The following is a 15,582-nucleotide window of genomic DNA, read 5'->3' as shown; positions in this document are numbered from 1 at the left end:
ACGCCTCCTCTTTTTGCCAGGTGACAGACAGCCAACTTCTTTTTCCATCTGTCTGTTTTTTTTTTGATGAACCTCGTCGGTGCTGCCAGGTATTTTGTTCCCACATCCTTTGTTATTGTCACATTTTCATATGGTCTCTCGCTTTTGTTATTACGTGGAGAAAAGCTTTGGGAAAATCACTGTGTTATGAGGGATGTAATCATACGAGGAACTGAACAGACCTTTGTCAGACTGTAAATTAGAAATGAATCAAAATGGAAAATGTAATACCTGTCCTCCAGTCCCTGTAATGTACTCATAACTAATAATGGTACAGAGGCAGCGCATGTGAAAGTAGACAGCAGGGCTAGAAATGTTTCTCTTACTAAAACCTAATTTTCTTCTTCATACAGTATATGTAATGCACATTACAGAATAAATAAAAAGGTGTAGTTGAAGTAGGAAAAGTGTCAGGAAAAGATTTTGAAAAGTTCATTTGGCTTTTTAGGTCTAAAATGTGATACACTGAACAAAAGCCAGATATCCTTTAGTGCTGTGTATATACACTCGATTTACCTAACATGACGCAGGGTTTTTGAATTTTTTGGAGAGTTTTGTGAAATTTGCTTTCTTCCCAAGAGTTTGATGAGAGGATTTACACCACTCTCATTGCTGTTTGTTTAATATGAAGCTGAAGATCGTTAGCTTAGCTTAGCTTAGCATAAAGACTGGAGGTAAACAGTTTGCCTGATTCCTTCCAAGTCAACAAAATCTCCCTACCAGCATTTCTAAAACTCCCAAATAAACACATTATATACTGTTTGTAATCCACACCAAAACTGAGGTATAAAAATAACAAGCTGCAGGTTTTATGGGGGAAAGGAAGTCGCTGCTCGTAGCCAAGAATTATTGCGACTCATAACCTGCAACTTGTCATTTTTACACTCAGTAAATTTACAAGGATTAAACAGACAAGACATACCATAAAGTGTAGAATGAAGACAGCCACAAGCTAGCACCCCCGTGTGTGCAAAGCTAAGCCAACTGCCTCCTAGCTACAGCTTTACATTTAACAGAGTATGAGACTGGTATCAATCTTCTCAGCAGGAAAGTGAATAATGAGCATTTCCCATACAGTCTAACTATTCCTTTTAATCTACAGAATCTTTCCGTTTTGCACTTCCAAGAACATAAACCTGGCCCTCTGTAGTTTTTGCATGTCTGCACTTGGGTTAAAATTAGAAACACTTTCCATAACATTCTGTCACTCCACTCTCCTTTGTATTGCTCTCTGCATTGTGTTGATTGCCATTGTTTTCCAGAGTCACATTTAGCAAAATGGGTCCTGTACTTGTACCGTGTTCGGTTTATTCCGGCAGCCATCGGTGTTTCTCATCACTCATCTTACTGTTCTCTCACTGTTAAGCAGAGGAAGACGCTGCAGTGGACGGATAAAGGCTAAAAGAAACCAAACCATGAAATATAAATAGGGTAGATGAAGCAGACTGTCGAGGCATACATATAAATTAAGAGGCTCCCGCCAATCAATGGTTGTTTTAGAAAGAATATGACCCTTCTCAGGTTACACAGTGAGCGTCACTGGATTTGTAAAAAGCCTTAATGAGGCAATGGCTCATCGTTGGTCTAATTTGAATGCTACTTATAAGGTATCATGAGGGAATCAGCATCTGTCTTCATAATCGCACTAACATTGCATTGTCCTTGTTGGCATTGATTTATATTGTAGCACTCGTACTACGGCACTGTTGGAATTTACTACAAACGTAATAGATTCGGTCTGTTCCGAAAGAGACACTTCTTACCTCCTCTTCATCTTCGCCGTAGCCTTGATGCTACTTGCTTCACCAATCAGCTCGCCCGTTGATCGGGCCTATTCATCATGAGCTGGTTGTGGAGATACTGGAGGCTGGCGGAGGTGAGGAGGAAGCACGTATGCCCTCTGAAGGTCTCTCTCTCTTACCAAAGCCTGTAGCCGCTCAAGGATAATGAATTCCCTCCTTCTGCCCCTTAACCTCTCTGTATACAGCGGGGTTATAGACACACATTAGAGCCAGATAACCAGAAAGTGGGGAACTTTAAGAAGCCTGGACATTGTGTTTTTCCTACAGACTTGTGCTCGTGCAGAAGATTGAAATACTTGTACGTCACGATATCGCTTGATTTCAATATACCTATTATCCCAGAATGCACTGCAGAAAGGGCGCAGATAAGCTGCTCATAACTGGAAACGAGATTTAAGTAATAGTTTGACATTCCAGGAAATCCTTTTCATCGTGGAGATCGATACCACTCTCAATATCAATCTTCTATTCAAACTCTGAGCGAGAAACTACTTCTTATAATGCTATTTGTGGGTCGTGTTGAAACGGCTCCAGGAACACCTCAGAGAATAAAAATAACCTGTTTTCTTGTGAACTTTTTTGTCAGTAACATTCTAAAGTTGCAGTTTGATTGACAAAATGGCACACGTATCATTTCCTGTAGCATTAAACGGCTGTAGTATATACGTACCGACTCACAGTGTAATGATTACATTGCACATAGTGTATAACAGTATGGCATTGGGACAGATGATTTGCATAATCTGTATGGCTGATTTAAATATGGAATACATTAAAGTATTGGTGGTTATGTGCTTGTCAAAATGTCAAGCCCCCGATCCTCTTACCCAATGTTTCTCTTCCCTTATTCACTTTGTGCCTCACAGAATAATCTTTATGTTCCAATTCTGAAAACCCATCACCTGGTGAAGAGTCCCCTCTTCCTCCTCCTCCTCCTCCTCAGTGCGAGTTTTCTCAAAAGACTGCAGATGGCTCGGCATCCTTTTGTTGAGGCCTATCTGTAGGCTTCCTCTGCTCATCTCTGCACTTTGATGCACACTATTCAATTACCCGTGCATCTGCAGCGCTGGTTTGAATGGGGTTTTCCTGCAGGTTGCCATAGACAAAGAGAAGCCATAACACAGCTTCCCTACAAACACTCGTTTTAATATCTTTACAATATTCTATATTGGAAGTCAATGTTGAAGAGGGGTTTGTGAGCGGTTAAAATAACTTCCTTCTCCGAGTGAATGATGAAAGTCGTCAGCAAGACGGAACAATGTCTTAACAGTAGAGTTATCTATCGTCCGTTTTCACTTGTCACTCTAAATGTAATTCTTGGATTACGCAATTGGACGGCCTCCGTTATTGTTGTGACTTTTTCAGGGATTACATCCACACTGGAGGATTAGTCCAGAAATTGTTAAATTGAATTCTGGGGAGGTACAGAGGCGATAAAGAGAAATGGTGCTATATGCTATATTGGCTCAGTGTTGCTGAAAAGACTCGCTCTTCTTCAAAGAGCAGAAGACCTAAGAGCCGCTTGAAACTGGCAACCCTCTCTGATCCCCTTTCTACAGTCTAAACCGGCTTATTCAGCAACAGTTGATCATCTGGTGGGAGGCTGATTTTGTGTGAAAAGTTGTGCACCAAATGCAGGAAAGCGCTGCAATAAGGACATGAAAGGTAATGATGCATCAAGTGAAACAGTGAGAATAAAAATGCCCATGGCTAATACAACAAGAGGCAATATGAAATGAACTGATCTGATGAAGGCATAAATACATCAGCCGTTTATCATTCAATTATTTGCAAATAAACTTCAATAAAATTATCGCAATATGAAGTCATTCCCGGAGGGACATTTTTTTTTGTTTTGTTTGGGGAAATAAACGCGTGATAAATACTTTTGTATGTTACCTGCCCAGCACCAAGATAAATAACATTAGAGACTAGCTGGTAAACATAGTGGAGCATTTTGAATAAAGCAATACCTGAGCCTCAATCTATTAGCCCAGCTGCTCCCTGAGGGTGTGTTCGCTGCCCAGTTCTCTTCACGTTACGTACAAGTAAGCAAAACTCCCTCAAAATTACATCGTGAAATTCTCAGATGACACCGCCATCCTTGGCTTACAACACAAAGATCAAGACACACCCCTTTCCCACGCTGAGATCAAACACTTTGTGAACTGGTGTAAAAATAAAAAAATGAAGCACTTTAGTAGCACTTACATGGCACTTTGTAGTTTGGCTTTCTTGAAGAAATTGTACTTTCTGGATTTTGCACTCACGGTTGAATGCACTTATTGTAAGTCGCTTTGGATAAAAGTGTCAGCTAAATGAAATGTAATGTAATGCTCACCGCCTTATTGTGAATGGACCCAAAGTCAGTTGGTGACTGTAATCCAGTAAGCATTCACACCAGGTCTCTTTGTACATATACCTTGGTGTCCACATGGACGGCGCGCTCACATGGCCTGTTGAAACCCCTTTTGTTCTCGGCTGCAACAGAGGATGTGTTTTTGAATGTTTATGCATGAGTGTATGTATGATCTATGTTTGCGTGCATGTGGATTGTGATGCTGGCACACTGTATATAAAGTGTGTGATGCAGCGGCTTGGAGCTCAAGACAAATTTCCCTGCAGGAAAATAAAGTATACATCTCATCTTATCTTATCTATTTGAGCCACATATTTCTCACGGAACGAGTCATACATTGGTCAGGTAGCCAGAGATGTGTCTTGAAATAAATGCTAATGATATTCTGCTGATGATGGATGTGTAAATAGTAACTATTTGAAACAGTTTCACCGTGTTACCATCTGTAAATATGTCAGTGGTGCGTTTACATCCTGTTCTGCTGCCAGCAAGTGGTCTAATAAACAATTCATGTAGGTCTGAGGTTTGTGAGTCATCTGTCTGTACATATATTGCATGTTTGCATACCTGCCCATTATTGAATGAAAACCCTGCTAACCTCTCAGGCAGAACAGCGGGGAACAAAACATTATTTAGTGATTTCCTGTCGTGAACTGTGGCCACTTACCTTCACATTACATTACATTTAGCTGACGCTTTTATCCATTCAATCATGAGTACAAACTCAGAACAACAAGTACAATTTCTTCAATAAAGTTAAACTATAAAGTGCTATAAGTAAGTGCCATTTAAATGCTACTACGGTGCTACCTTCCTTATTCAAGGCATAGTCGAAAATGACTAAACAGACTAAGACTAATCAGCAAACAGTCGTGACTTTGTTGAGTGTTTAGCTCACATATTCACGCATAGGCCATATTCATATTGCCAATTAGGGTCATTTCACAAAGGCTTACTTCAGGTTTTCTTTCAACATATACGCTTGTTTATTTTTCCGCCACTGCAGTAAAAAGTCATCACTTGTGTCAAGAGCTGAACCAGTAACATGTAAACTCCGTGGTGGCGTTGTACACAGATTCACATTAGCGTCCTAATTCAAATGTCGTATGTGTACAGATTGTAAAGCCCTCCGAGGCAAATTTGTAATGTATGATTTTGGGCGATACAAAATAACTGAATTGAAAAACAACTCCTGCTGACCCATAATAGCATAACCCTCCAAACCCCCGTGGACGTGTAACACATACTTTTTCTTATCTGTCGAGGAGGTGCACTGGGAGTATTAACAAAAGGACTGTGACGATATCTAAACAGAAGAGAACCCCCCATGCCCATCACTCTGAAACAATGCATGTAATGTGATGAATGTATCTTGACAAAATCTAAATAGAAGTGTCTGAGGGAAAACAAGGAATGGGAGGAGGCAATCGCTGTGGCGTGGAGCTCTCGGCTCTGTGAATCGACGCCGGCTGATAGATGGCGCTCGGGCTGACAGCGCCGGCACAGTAGCTAAATCACAAAGAGGAGGGGCAGCGCTGATAAAAACTCTGGGACTGTCACACTGTTTCTGATTAAGGTTCTCGTTCAGCCTCTCCATTGTGAGAGAGCAGTACTTTTAAACTTGGCTGGAGAGAGTTTTTGGAGATGCTGGAGGGAGGTGAAGAACTTCCTGCTCATCCCAATTAACTTGAGCACTAGTTCTGCCGGAGCAGGGGAGTGTCGAGCATCATGTGCATTTAATGTTAACCCACTGCTTGAATCGGGAACTTTTTTTAAACCTGAATTTGGACAGATACGTAAAGGAACATTTTTGTGTAATTATTATTCATTTTGACCACCTAATCTCTGGAAGCCCAACCGCCGAGGGGCTCATTTCCAATTAGACATGATACAAATATGCCATTTATAACAATTTACATCTCTTTTTATGGATGTGAAAAACAAAATGTTATATACACTCGCTCATACATAAGCATAATGCGGTCTGGCGGTATTCCATTTTCAGTCAATTTAAAGATTAGTTATGGTGCAATTTAGAATTTATTGCAGCACTTTCATGTTTAAATCAGGCCATTGATTTGATGAAAGATTGATAACATGCTCACTTCAAATGAACACGATGAAGATACCAGTTGTTTGCATTTTGGTGCAAACTCAAGAGTCCTCTAAAAGAATATGTCCTTGAAAGCACCCACATGCATGTGAGTCATCTCGCTCTGCTTCGGTTGACAGTTGGCTCAACAACTAATATGGAGCAGCAAATAAGTAAACTCCAGAAACCAGACTTGGCAACAACATATTTTAATTAATGCAGCAGTTAATTTAAATGTGTCCAATGTCTTCATGTTTTACTTCCACAAGAACTGAGTTTTAGTTATTCCTCCCTAACAAAGACGAATAGGCTACAATACAGCAAACATATTTAATTGGATTCATTTTAAATATCCAATCAAATTTAATGTGATAAATGCTAAATGTAAAATGTTTTAAATACAAAAATAGTAATTACAGAGTTCTCTTCAAGAGAAAAAACTAATAAAACTGTTTTTAATGGACCATAATTTGCATTAGGAGATAATCTTTTGTGAGATGATGTTCAAATTACATTAATTTGCAACAAACAAACACACATGAAGTGCAACTTTAACTTCTCAAGAGGGGCAAATAACTGTTTTTACACCAGATCAGTTTACTTGTTGAGGGTAGTCTTGCTCAGTCTGAGAAAACAGTTGTAAATATTTACTGTGATTCCCGAAGGGAGTTGTTTCTTTAAATAATCCAGACAATGTCATAGTGATGTCATCAAAGTTATCTCAGCTTGGATTTGGACACATTGTTTTAACAAAAGGCCCGTGTTACAATATGGATGTCTGGAGTTCGAAAGGCATTCATGTTTAACAAGTGGGAAATGTCAATGCTATCCCATTGCATTGTGGGAAGTGCGGGATACAGTGCTTTTGGAGCCTGACCCAAAGCAGATGTCATACGTCTGCAGCTATGGCCATAATATTTTAGATGATAAAATCTGGACATTGTAAATATTTAAATTGTGTCTATATCACACCGATGGCCACGGCCCAAAAGCTCTCAAGCGATAACATATATCAGCACAGATTGGAATGCAGTTGGAACACAAACACCGAGAACATAAACATATTAAAACCAAGTGAATGAGAAGAAGAACAGATGCTGTATTCATTTACTCGCTGTTAATCCAATACTCAGCGGCATGCCACACACTTCTTCCCCTTTGGTGGGAAGGTCTGCCGACATAGAATTGGTATTCTTCCGCAGGCACAACTTTCTGGGGTAAATATTTATAGAGGGGACTGGCATGAGGTGATAAGGAGTAGGGGTCCATTAATGATAACACAGGGGAATTTAAACAGAATATTTAATCAAGCGCTAGTTTGTATCTCTGGGACAATAACATTTCAAAGCTTTTTAAAAGGCCTTCCTTAAAGCATTCTGGCAAAGGTCAAGGAGGATTTCCACAAACTTTTATTCCTGGAGCAGCGCCTTCGCAGTGTCGTAATAATCATAGGCAAAAACACGGCGCATTTGCTGTCCCAAAATGCAGTGCACTGTGGGCTGCCAGCCGAATATAAAACGCTATCTGAATACACACAACATTCAAAATACAAACTGAATTTGCAGCTGCATATTCTGATATGGATGCATCTCAACAAGGGCTGGAAATGTTGTTTTGCTCCTAAATGGCTCCTTCGTTATTGCTTCAAAACAACAAAATATTTCCAGTTTTTGCCTCTAACCATCCGTGGCAGCCACTTCGTGAGAAAAGATGCACCAAAAAAAAAAAAGACATGGCAAAACATGCGATCCACATTATGTACTTCAGTGGTTTAAAAAGGCGCTGTCTGTGCTTTTAATCCATCCTCCATGAAATGGAAACATGGCAACCGTTCTTCACCGGCATGTCAGAACTGTTTTCACTTTACATAGCTAATTATTGTTCCCTTTTCACAAGGTGTGACAGGAAACACAGAGCTGAAGTGTAAGGCGGAACAGGAATCAATACATCATTCAGATAACAAGCCCCCAAGCTCTCCTATTCACAGTTAAACAAACCCAGAGTTGCACTTCTTATGTGGTAGCTCGGTGCAAAGTCGGAATCACAATGCAATCGTGTATCCAAATGACTAAACTAAATGACTTTGGATTCAACAACATGTTTATATGTGTTTGGATGTATGTTAAAAACATATTACGCTGAAACAAACCCGACAGCAGTGGCACTGGAGCTGAGACAAAGAAGTTGGCTGCAAACTGCGGATCAGATATGAAGGTTGTTTGATTTTCTTCACCTCAAGATATGATGGAATAATCAATGAGTACATTCAGTTTTCAGCATTAGCTCAGGCTATGTAGCGTTCACTTGTTCACTCTCTTGTTGGCGGTTGGTTCTCTAGAGCAGAAACTACCGAGCCAGAAATCATCACAAAGACAAAATGTAGTTATTTCACAGGCCAAGCTGTAGCTTGATTTTTAGCTCACTTTTGTAGTTACTAGAAATATAAAAATCTACGTTCAGAAAAATGACTTTTTGGTTTTCAGTTATTTTAGGGCAGTATTCCAGGCTGTTCTACTATTTCATGTTCTTTACAATACAAATATCTGTGATATTCACTCCTTTCAGCAGCAACAGAAGCAAAGAGAACAGCCCATGCTGAAACGAGAGAGTGAAAATAAGTGCTCCAACTGATTGAGGACTACAATAATGAGTTTAACCAGGAAAACGTACGAGTGCGAGACAGTTTTAGCTTTAAAATGTTTTCAAAAGGAGACGCTTGGCAGCATGGACCCTCCTGTGACAGATGGCTGAGGGAGGTACTGGAATAGAGGAGAGCAACAGCTCAAACCTGACTCTGGATTGAAGGTTTGGAAGAAGAGTGTTTTTGGAACCCGGGATGAGAAATAGAAGATAAGAGGGAGGATTGCAGGATTGACGCCAAACATGAATCATATAACTTTAATGACAGTTCGGAGTGTCCTGAGACACGTGAGTCTTTCTAGCGGTTTCACCGTGTTTCCATAAACATGAGTCATTTCATTACAGCGCTCTTAGCGAAGGACATTGTGCTGCATGTATTTCACATGCCGTGATCAGAATGTGTCGCTTCACATCTCGAACCATAGGTCATTCTTATTTGCATGCAATTAAGAATCGCTTTAGTTGTGCAAAGAACGTGGCTGTTTAACATCGCATGAGCTTACAGGCGGCTTGCCTCATATATGATGTGTAGACGCAACGACATGGAACGTTTTGCTGCTTTAATTAACCCTGATCTAGCTTGGATTGTGTTCTGGTTCGTGTAAATGGCATTGCTATCCTGCAAGTTCAAATGAGACTGTGAGAGCTTCATGATTTGTGGGGGATTGGAGCAGAGTAATGCATAGTGATTAGTGTGCAGGCCTATGTGGAAATGTCAGAGAGAGAGAGAGAGAGAGAGAGAGAACAAAATGCCACTTTGACAGTAATGCTTGCAATGTTTCAACGTTGTTATTTATTACAAAACTCTGGAATTATTATTTGTTAACTGCAACGTTTGGATAATATTGTAGCATGGAGTTCAAAACACTGATTTTAAATGATTCCTCCCTCCCCCCCACACAGATTTTTGGGGTTAAGGTTGAGCGTTCTCTTTCGTTCTTGGCTCGCTGCTGCTGACCCCACGAGCCAGGCTGAATGAGTTTACTGCTTCATCTGTTTCTCAACAGTCAACACTTAACACCATCTGTTGTGCTCGAGTGCAACCCACCCGCGAGTCCAAGCCGCACCACCTGATTCTCAAGCCACGTTGAGCCGCTCCACCATCCTCTTATCCTCCCGCTCCTCCTGAGGGAGTCTGTGTTTTTTAGACTCCACGTTGGTGGATTGAAAGTGTCCAATCTTCCTGGTGCATTTGGGAATTCAATCTTTTTCTCTCTCCATCTCCGATGATCTCTGCAGCCTCCCCGAGCTTTATCTTTCCGACAGGGGCAACTATCTGCATTTGCTTCCTACCTCTGTAGATTTGTTTTCCCCACACACCTCCGCTGACTTTTCGTAAGGCATCAGTGTGATTTAGTGAGTGATGCCGATTCAACTATCTCTGCAGTGAATCAAAAAGGAGATTAAAATGGAAGGCAGCGATTTTAATATATATATATATATATATATATATATATATATATATATATATATATTTTTTTTTTTCTTTGAGAAATAAAGTCAAGTGCTACAAGTTCTAAAACTAACCCCCACAAAGTATAACCACTTAATTTGAACTCAGTGTATTTATGTAGAGAACGGAACAGGCACCACCTTGATGCACAGCATACACATGTTCAAATGACTTGTACATTTATTGTAGAGGAAAGCTGTTATATATGAATTGTTAATTGGTCTTGTTATGTCATTTCAGCCATGCTATGCCGCCTTCTAGTACTCTACTGAAACCACTTATGAATGTGCATTAGAGAGGGTGGTTTGGATGATGCATGGAGGCATTATGAGGAAAGACAACAGCAAGCTGTAACCTCCACTAACCTCCTGGGCTGAGAGTCCACTCCAATTAAAAAGTATAAACTGCATAAAAACCTGCTTGAGTGGGAGCTGAAATATATGCAGTGTTGTTGGGATCTGGCAGGAGCGAATTTGGTTATTATCAAGTATAATTTTGATATTAATAAAATAAATATTACCAATAGGAGTATTAACATAGAGTAGTAAAGGATAGTGGGTTAACCGTAACCCACCAATAACCAAACTATAGATTCAGTTTCAAAATTGGTGTTCACTCAAAATGTAGATATTTAAAGTAATATTCCACATTTATAGCGTGAACAGTGAAGCCTTGTATTCTAGCACTGACTACAAACACATATGCATGAAATAAATCACAGAAACTTTACTCTCAATGGCTGATCCAAACACAACACAGTCGAGCGGTGTGGGGCGACATTATTACATAACTGCAGCAACAATGATATATAGTATGTTCACCTTACTGAACATAGTAAGACAGTTACAGTGAAGTTAGACCTAGAGCAAACAAAGAAGGTAACACAAACACACTAAGAGCTGTCTCTGGTCACTAGCCTCCTATTAGAGCTGATGATTCGGGGCCGCATCGTGCTCTTTTGGCGGGTTAAGCGGCGCGCTGGTCCCCGTGTACTTTGGCTTGACCTCCTCCTACAGCTTCGGAAATGTAGGCAGATGGCAGTATTTGTATAGGAACTCTGCTGTTTGAGTATTGCAATAACATGCTGTCCCAAACAAAGATGCATCCTGATCATCAGTGTTATAGTGCCACGGCCAAATGGATTGACATCTCGATACAGGATCCCTTAAAGGCATAATCCCCCTTTGAATACAGGGACTAGTCAGCAACTGTAAACAACATCTATTATTACATATATTATTAATGTTGGCGAGAGATGCAGTAACAGAGCCAGAGAGGTTTTACATGAGAGTAAAACTTTTCCTCTTGGGTTGGCATTTGTGGTTTTTAATGAAATGTCCCAACAAATATTGGATTGTATTGCTATGCAATTTACAGCCTAGTCTCCAAATATTACATTCCCATGCAACGGAACCGCATTGTTAATTATGTATTGTGGGAAACATAGTTTCTCCCGCATTATGTTAGTTTTTGACCTATTACATCAAAGTCCATGGTAGTCTGTGGAGAGAGAAGGTCAGTGTGGATGGATGGGTAAACAAAGATCTCTCACCCAAGATACTGCTGTTTGTGTCCAGTGTGAAACCATGTCAACAGTGACTTACTTTAATTTGACTGTAAACTAAAGAACATAACACATTTTTGTATTTTAAGGCAAAATCATGACTTTTTACTCAATTTGACCAAGTCCTTTTGTTATCTTTTTTTGTTTTAATCTTGTCTCAAATTACAACGCGACTCATTTTCAAAACTGCGGCCATAATCTGGGAGGGTTGGGGATTTGTTACACGCATTCATTTCCCCCTCAGAATGAATTGTAATAATTCTGAGGTCAGTTCAAAACTTGAACATCAGCCTCAGCTGCATATATTAGCATGGTAACACACAACTGAGATGGTGAGCATGGTGAACATTATACCTGCTAAACATCTGCATGTTAGCAGTGCAGAGCTGCTAGCATGGCTGTGGACTTTTAGACTCGTTTCAGGTACTTTAACATGCAGAACATCTTGGCAGCTGCAGGAAATAAATCCACTTCAGATTTTATCTGAAGGGCAATCACATTTCTAAACTCAAATGCTCACTTACTTTCTTTTCCCAAAGATTTCAACCAGCAAATAGAACTTGTTCAGGTGTCATCATGTGACCTACGTTTGGGGCGTCAACCAGATCATGATATCAAGTGGTTGATGATGCCAGTGGTTTGATACGTCTCCAGTGCATTGCTTGTGTGGTTTCATGTTGTACAGTGGACATTCCGGTGTTACAAAGAGGTTTAGAAGTGTGACTTCTTTTTCTATCCTTTTTCTGAATGTTTACCTCATGCTGCTGTGCAAAAGGTCACGTTCACCTAGCTTTAAAGTTTTCACATGTTGTCCCTTTTTTACCCTTTTGCAGCAAAACAGAGATCTGCCGCCGCTGTTACAGACTCACTTTGCTCGTTACGGTTTTTCATGCTCCCTCTTTCAAAGCCGTCACGTTGTAATTACTCCCAACAACAATTTACATACATTAGCATAAATTCAAGCATTTATGTTCCTCTTAGCATTGTGGAGCACTGCCATAGCAATTCAGAGGTCATCCATTTCTCACAAGTGGTCTGTGATTCCTTCCTGGTGTATTAAGTAGCACTTAATATGGAAGATTTAAAAGAATAAGGCTGGTTGTAGCTCATCTTTTTTTATTATCAACAAATGAGAAGACCGAAACCAACACATTATCCTTTGTGTGTGTGTGTGTGTGTGTGTGTGTGTGTGTGTGTGTGTGTGTGTGTGTGTGTGTACAAACATGATATTATGGCTCCATACCATAGATCAGGGGTGGCCAACCAGTCAGATACTAAGAGACAACTTTTTTACTGTGTTACCGTAAAGAGTCACATCATACACATGGGCACACATGAACATCACCCCATCCCTTCTTCACCCCCCTCACATCCCCCGTGAGTCAAAAATGTAAATGTCTTTGTTACTATGACATAAATCCATTTAATGTAGGGTTAAGAAACCAACATTACTCTATCAAAGATCAAACTTAAAACAGATGAAAATTACAAAGACAAAGATTAAACGCACGTTATTATATTAACTTTGTTCAAAGCTTTTTTGTCACAGTTGAGAAGGACATAACTCTAATAAGAACATGCTTGTGGTCTGGGGCAGTGGTTCAACTGGTCTGGGTGCAGGACCCACCATCACCCTGAATGACAAGCCGCGACCAAAGCGAAGAACATTTTCAACTTCTCAATTTGATTTAATGAAAATATGGTGCCGTTTAAACCTGAGATAGTATCACAGTATGTCGAACACAGAAATATTCCCTTTCACACTTAACAATTAAAAAACCAAAGTGCATCTTAAGGACACAAGGTAATACAACACACATACTAATGTTATAACTTCAGCCTTTTTGAACATAACATAAAAAAAGGTTGGGAATTCAGGAGAGCAACAGAGGAGGATCAGAATGGATGTGACCAGAATGAACAACGTAACAGAGTTACAACACATTACATCAAAATGACTGAAATTGAATAAATTGCACTCTGCCGCATTAAAAAATCCCTTCAAAATAAAAGCCCTTTTTTTGCCCATGCAAAGGCCTGTGACGGACTGAAAACGGCTCAGCGAATGACTGAAAACGAGTCCGCGATTTCATGCCTTTCAAGCCGTCGCGCCTTGAGTTTGACACCAGTGATCTAAAGTATTTGCAAAATCAATAAAAAGATTACAAAAAAAACAAACAAAAAAACACAAACTTCGATATGAACGCAAGAGCCGCATGAAACCAGGCAAAGAGCCACATGCGGCTCAGGAGCCGCGGATTGGCCAGGCCTGCCATAGATCATCACTGTTGCCTGAAAGAGCCCTTTGCGCTGGGCAACATATTCCTTCATTTCAGTGCAAATAGCAGTTTATTACTTTCAGCTCACCAGACTTGAAAAGCAGTGCACACACAGACTCTATAAAAGAGGTGGACATGGTCATCGTGATGTCATCCACTGGTTTGTGAAAATGGAACTGGTTTAAGCCTGGACGTACATTGACCCTTTGCCACTTTAGCATCTAATTATAAGACCAAGGAATCTCTGTCTGCATGTATGTACAGTATATATGTGTGAATTTTGTTGTTTCCTTTGCATGTCTCTACAATCGTTCATCCGATCTATTTCACACTGGTGGGTGTATTGCTGGGGAAGTTTGGCCAGAAGGAGAGTCTAACAAACTTTACGTTTTGGATGGTAACTTTTAAAACTCTCAGAAACAAAAAATAGGTTTGGATTCAGTGAGCCCGGACAAATTTATCAATGTAAGCAACGCCGTGTTATGTTTAGATTGATTTTCCGCCATTTTGAAGTGTTCAAATCTGTTTTATTTGATGCATCATCTAACTATGAAGCAAATAATCTCTGTATGTATGTATGTATGTGTGGTGGCAAAGGTGTGGTTTAGGCTTAGCTGCAGGGAGAGAGAGTGGAGGGGCGATTCAGGGAACAGGTGCCGGGATGAGGGCTAATCAGCTTCAGCTGTGTGCAATTTGTGTGTGTCTCTTCCTTTTAAAAGACAGTTGGAGCTTGAGGAGAGTGGTGAGCAGAGGCGATGTACCGCTGCATCTGGTTGTCAGGAGCAGAGACAGGCGGAAGCGGGGGCGAGGCCGAGAGCGCACAGCGGACAGATCAATAAAGTATATTAACAACCCGCAACTCCGAAGCTTGTTGCCCTTTTGTGCCGCCCGAGACTCGCGGGAGTGACGAAGTACGTTACAGTATGTGTACATGTTTGTGTGTGACCTTCGCATACGGCAGGTGTATTGCTGAGGACGTGTAGTATGAAAGTTGGTAAAATTGACACGTCATACTTAAATAATAAGTGAATATCGTATCAGCAGCAAGTCATTGAGTGCAGTTTACCTTTGCTGCTGGATGCTAGATTTGCTAACTTTACAACCAAAATCTGCTTCACGTCCCCGGAGTCAACGAGTGATGAGCAGTTCCCGACAAAGCTGCAAGCAGCACATCTGGAGAACCGACGAAGAAATATATAAAACCATCAATATGTTCCAAATGGCTATGCCTTAAACGGGCATTGCATTAGTAACCAAAAAGAAAATAGGACATCAAGTATTTTCTTGTCTTAAATGGCACCTACTCGTAGAAAAAGTGTAATCTCTCCTTTTTCCTCCTTACAGCAAAAGAGAA

The sequence above is a fragment of the Taurulus bubalis genome, assembly GCF_910589615.1.
Source record: "Taurulus bubalis genome assembly, chromosome: 12".
In the NCBI taxonomy this organism is placed as follows: Eukaryota; Metazoa; Chordata; class Actinopteri; order Perciformes; family Cottidae; genus Taurulus; species Taurulus bubalis.
The sequence above is the reverse complement of the archived record's forward strand: the minus strand, read 5'-3'. Positions refer to the sequence as shown.